General features: G+C 27.7%; 2 long non-coding RNA genes across 2 annotated transcripts; one reads left to right on the forward strand and one right to left on the reverse strand.

Moving 5' to 3' along the window:
• The first annotated feature begins 595 nt into the window (after window positions 1–595).
• On the forward strand, window positions 596–2,186 carry LOC122196900 (uncharacterized). The gene is made up of 2 exons (XR_006189375.2): window positions 596–1,991; window positions 2,084–2,186. It is a non-coding gene; the product is annotated as an uncharacterized LOC122196900 (long non-coding RNA).
• LOC122196901 (uncharacterized) lies at window positions 1,901–5,214 on the reverse strand. The gene is made up of 2 exons (XR_006189376.2): window positions 5,018–5,214; window positions 1,901–2,415 (listed from the first exon to the last, which is right to left on the reverse strand). It is a non-coding gene; the product is annotated as an uncharacterized LOC122196901 (long non-coding RNA).
• Window positions 5,215–5,997: the final 783 nt, after the last annotated feature.

Below are 5,997 nucleotides of genomic sequence, written 5' to 3' on the forward strand. Positions count from 1 at the left end.
TTGTTGCGGATAGATGTGTTGATGTGGTATCCAATTTAATATTATTTGTATTATCTATGAGGAAACTATTTAATTTTCTAGTCTTTTTAGAAGAAATTGAATGCATTGTATGTCTACAACATTAACAGATAACTCGATTTAGTTAATAAAATAACATGTCTAACAGTACACAATAAGTAATTCATATATAATATGTATATGTTGAACAAAGGGGTAAAATGTAATTTTTTTGACATATTGACAAATTATGATTATATTACAAAGAAATAACATATAAACCTACAATTTGCTAGTACATAATATGTAATTGAAATATTTTTATTAAACTTTATACTATGGCACATTAGTTTCACATATATCCATGTTCTTATTTTTATACAATTAATATAATATTTCAAAAAAAGTATACATATTAAATAATAAAAAAAATCTAACGTTTAGGAATGTGTAAGTTATGTTTGAAAGTTTATAATGAAATATGTTGAAAATAGTGATATATAAAAGTAAATATACTATTGAAATATTGTTATTACATCATATAAAGATTGTAATTAAAGATTGTAATTAACAACTATGTAAGAATCCCATTTATATTCCATTAACCATAATATTAAATTTTAAAAAAGGAATATTATTCTAAGAGCAAGCATTTACATGTGAAAGCACATGTAAAACGACATAAAATTAAAGTTGTAAAAAATGATATTGTTAGAAAACATATAAAACAAAGTAAAAAATGATTTTGTAATCTAATTCCAAAGGAGGGGCTAACATGGTTTAAAAGAATCAATGTTTGAGATTTGAGCTTATTTTGTTAATAATTTCCATAAGGGTCTGTTTTGGTCAAATTCATAAAGTGTAGGGGCTGAATTGGTCGATTAGACCAAAAATTGAAATTGGGGGAAAAGGGGTCAGGTCTCCGTTTTCTTCAATTTGAGAAAAAGAAACAACCGATCGAAGAAAGGGTTCCGATGGCCTTCGATCGGTAAAAGAAGCAGGGGGAGGATCTCTGGGGTTTCACTGGACCGAAGGAAGGAGAAGAACGAAGAATGAAGTTGTTGTCGATTCTTGGTGGGTGAAGGTTTGAGGATGTGAGCACCTCTGATGTTCAAATTGTCTGCAGAAAAGGGAAGAAGCAGGGAGCCTACTTCTTTTTTGCTCTTGCAGTAAGATGTGAAGGAGGATGGGGGAAGGTGGGCTTCGAGAGAGAGAGGGGGGAAAGGTCTTTGGTCCTCAGTTGGTCCGAGAAGAAGAAATACAATTGAAGGTAGGAAGTGGGTCGGTGGTGGTAATCTATCGCAAATAGGGAGAAGTCGAAATACTGCGACCTCCTTATGGTTGCTCTCTTCGTCAGCAGTAGTAAACAGATGGGGTAAGGACGAAACACTGAGGCTGCTCTTCTTCTACTCCTGTTAGTGTGGTGCGAAGGAGAAGAAATGTTGGTGGAGGTTTTTTCGACTGAAAGTGACGAAGAAAGAAGGTGTGTATGTAATGCTCACCGAGAACAGCCATCTACAATGGTGTTTGGCTTGCTTCGATCAACAGCAAAGAGGCTGCTGCCTCCTTAATTTTATAGAAAAAAAAAATAACAACTTGTGGGGTGTTTCTTGGCAGTTCACGAAGCAGAAAAACAAAAGAGATACGAGAGATAGTTTGGCTATTTGTTTTGGTTGAATAAAGGTGAAGGATTTCTGCGAATATGGCTGATTATTTGTGTTTCTAATATGTGTGTACTTTTGGTTGATCATTGAAGCAATACCTTTGACAAGATCTTATGCAGACTTTTGAGTGTGAGGGAAGCTTTTGAGTGTAAAATTGTATATTATATGATCTTCTTCCCTTTTTAAGTAGATTTTACATGATTTGATTGTATGCCTTTATGCAGTTTTGTTTTGTCAGGGCTTGTAGAGGCTACAGCTCTTCCATATCTTGGTATTCAAATCGGAGAATGAAGTGTTGATGAGAAGGCATAAATAATCTTTTTTGCTCAGGTGTATGACTTTTTAATTTTATTTTACTATTACATTGTTGAATTAACTTATTATTAATAGATTAAGTTGTCTTGTTTGTTTATGTTTTTCAGCTTCACAATAGCTATTTTACTTGCAACACTTTATAGTGTCACCAACAGAAGTGGACAAAAATACTTGTATAGCTATTGTAATTAATTAATTATCACTTTATCAGTCATAAGTCATAACTCGTAACTGAAAACATACTGTTTTTTTTTTTGTTACAAACTTATTGACATTTCATAAAATTAATTTTCCAAATCGGAAGAATCCTTTTGATTTTCAAAAAGGGTGGCTTTTGTGGGCTGGAATAGATCTTGTTGAGCCTTGATTACTATCTCACTTACTGGAGCTGCCATGGTCTTTTTTAGTGGTGAGCCACCTCAAAGATAGGTAAGTAAATCTATATATTAAACAATTAAAAAAGTCATTTAGAAATTTAAATTTTTAAATATATGTACTTCTATTTTTTTTAAGCATTAAAGGGAACATTCCTCAATTAATAAACTGATTTGCATCTTTGGTCCCCGATAGTTGTTCCGACATTGGAAATAGTATGTATATAGCATTCTACTTTTGAATAAAGGACTAGTATTATAAAAACCCTAAATTTTTAACGCGTAATTGGAAAAAATCCTGATATTTTTTTTTTATTATTGTTGTGGCTACAACTTTCTCGCAGAATTATCACTCTAGCCCACTTAACGAGTTTCATGGTTAAGTTGGTTAACTTTTTTGCAAAATTAGTCCTAAAAAGTTCAAATTTAGTCCCTGAGGTTTGAAAAAATTACACCACTTGGATTTTTAACTTTATTTTTCGTTTTTTGTATACTTTATTTATTTTCGGTTTTTTTTATAAATATATGTACATTTTTATTTTCTTTTTATATATACTTTATTTATTTTTATTTTTTAACTTTATTTTTCAACAATTTTTTTAACCTTTTTACTTTTTGTTTTCTATTTTTTAGTGTATATATAGAGTATATTAGAGTTATTTTAGGTTTTTTCATATTTCTTTTCGTATTATATTTTATTTTTTTTCATATGTATATATTTTTATTTTTTTATATTTTTTGTTATTTATGGTTTTTCTAAGGTTTTTTCATATTACAATTTTTGTTTTCTATTTTTTTTCCTATTTTAGTTATTTATGGTTTTTCTAATGTTTTTATTTACTTTGATTCAAGTAAACGAACTTGAATTCAATATAAATTACTATAACAAGTTTTTTTTTTATGAATACCGACTATTATTATTATTTTTTATTTTTTTTAGTCTATTATCAAATTGAAAAATATTATCTTGAATTTAATCTATTGATATCATATATAGAAATATGATTTAATTTGCAAGTTATATAACACATTGAAACACTAATTCTTAGCAAACAACTAATTTTTTTTAATTTTCATTTTTTCATAACATAAATATAATAGCACTAAAGAAAAAAAAGAATAAAAAGAGAATAATTTGGACCGAAATTACAAATATAAACATAACTACTTTATTTACTTGAATAAAAATAAAAAAATTACAACAACTATAAATTATCAAAATTGTAATATACTCTAATATATTAATACATTTTATATTTTTTGAAAAAGGTCAATAAAAAGATAAAAAAAACAAAAAAAACAAATAATTGGAAAACAAATAAGAAAAAAATAAAAAGATGAAAAAAAATAAAATATAATACGAAAAGAAATATGAAAAACCCTATTAAAAAAACTCTAATATACTCTATATATACACTAAAAAATAGAAAAAAAAGGTAAAAAGGTTTAAAAAAATTGTTGAAAAATAAAGTTAAAAAAATTGTTGAAAAAAATGAAAATAAATAAAGTATATATATAAAAAGAAAATAAAAAATGTACATATATTTATAAAAAAACGAAAATAAATAAAGCATACAAAAAACGAAAAATAAAGTTAAAAAACAATGTGGTGTAATTTTTTGCAAACCCCAGGGACCAAATTTGAACTTTTTAGGACTGATTTTGTAAAAATGTTAACCAAGTTATCCATAAAACTCGTTAAGTGGACTAGATTTGATAATTCTAAGAGAAAGTTATGGCTATAGCAATAATAAAAAAAATATTAGGTTTTTTTCCAATTACGCGTTGAAAATTTAGGACTTTTATAATATTAGTCCTTGAATAAATTAAGTTTTCTGGCATACATTTGTTTTTAGTATGAACATTGAACTCTTTGATGTGTTTTTTTATTTTAAAAAAATAAAAATTATTGAATATATTGCTCCATTAACACTTCTTTAATAAAATCAAGGTGTTAATTGTTAATAAATATATAAACCAACATATTTACATTCAATCTTCAAGAGTTCCCTTTTATGTATTTATACATTTAATGAATGGCATGAAGGGGAAAATACTTAAATAAGCTTAAAATATGCATTTTACAAAATCTATTTTTTGTTATTTCATGATGTCGTAACACTATATTTGAAATTTTGGTTATGTTAAACATAAAAGTATTTGGTAAAAGATAAATATAAAACTAAGAATTGATAATAATAATAATAACAAAAGAATGTTTCTTGGTACTTAATAACTTGAATTGATAAATCTAAAGTATATTTTTGTGAATTCTTAATTTACAGTAACATATTTATAATAACTTGAACTAAAATCATAGTTTTAGTGAATCGAAGCTTACAGTAACATTGAAATAATTAAAAAAGAATATATAGTTTAATTGATTAGTTTATTATAACATTATACTTTAAATTATTTGTAAAAGATACATATACATACACATCAATTAAAACAGCAATGGATGAAAGAAGAAGATGAATACATCGAACAATACTTTCATCCATATGTTAAATAGACATATGAAAAAGTAAATCCAATATGCATCCAATTTAATAAAGAGAAGAAACAGGAGAATGGAGAGTAAAGAAAAACCAAAAGATGTTATAAAAAAAGAGAGATATACAGAAGTCGTATAGGAGGATAGAGTACAGATTAAAGATTCCTAACCTTGTGGATGATTATGTAGTAAACGATCACAAAATCAAGGAAATTAATCCTGGTACCGACAGGAAGGATTGAAGAACTTATGTTAGATATAAATAGATAGAAGTTAAAAAAGTATCATTTAGAAGATTTAAGAAAAACCCTAATATCATCTCCTACATGAGTTGTAGATAAACCCCATTTCATTACATAGCAAGCAATTTGAAGGAACTCCTTTTAAGATTGGAACATGAAGATATCCCAATTGATATTGGTGGTAGTGGTGATGGGTCCTAAGAGGAGGTGGTTTTAATCCTAGGGGCCCAAACTGTTTCCTATATTGCCTACATATTTTTTAGAATTGCAATTACTAAGTCTTCTCATTCCGCCATTGTTGATGAATTACTTCATGCAATTTATCATAGGTCAATCTATGGCCTAGCTACACCTTAATATAGAAGAAGTGTGTCCAAAGTTAGGAAAAGATTGTATCTTGAAGATGTGTGTTCCGATTAGGAAGTGGTTGTAGCATGAGTTTATGATCACTGTCTCCTATCTTGCTTAGCAGTATGCATCTAACTTTATTTTAACTAATTATTTTGAGTTTTTAACTGAATCATACAACTTTTAACCTCATATGATCCTCTTAGTTTACATACGTTTTTTATGTGGTGATCTCTCTTATTTTCATAAAGCTTTATGTATTTGAATGTGTTGTTTTATCCGTTGTTATGTTTGTTTATTCTATGGATTATGTTATTAGGAAAGAGTGTTTTTTTGTTCTTTGATCCTTTCGATGTTGGCAATATTAGAATGACACATGAAGACTCCCACAAAATCATTTCTAGAGCATGATTTAGGCTTCTTAAAACTCATTGGATATGAAGCTCATAACAATAGTGAAGGAGTGTGCCGATGGTGAAGGGAGATCAATGGTGATATTGTCGGCGATGATGTTCACAATGAAAGGGGCTAAAGAGAGAAAAATGCAGAAGGGGTTGGTG

Source organism: Lactuca sativa, chromosome 3 (genome assembly GCF_002870075.4).
Source record: "Lactuca sativa cultivar Salinas chromosome 3, Lsat_Salinas_v11, whole genome shotgun sequence".
Classification (NCBI taxonomy): domain Eukaryota; kingdom Viridiplantae; phylum Streptophyta; class Magnoliopsida; order Asterales; family Asteraceae; genus Lactuca; species Lactuca sativa.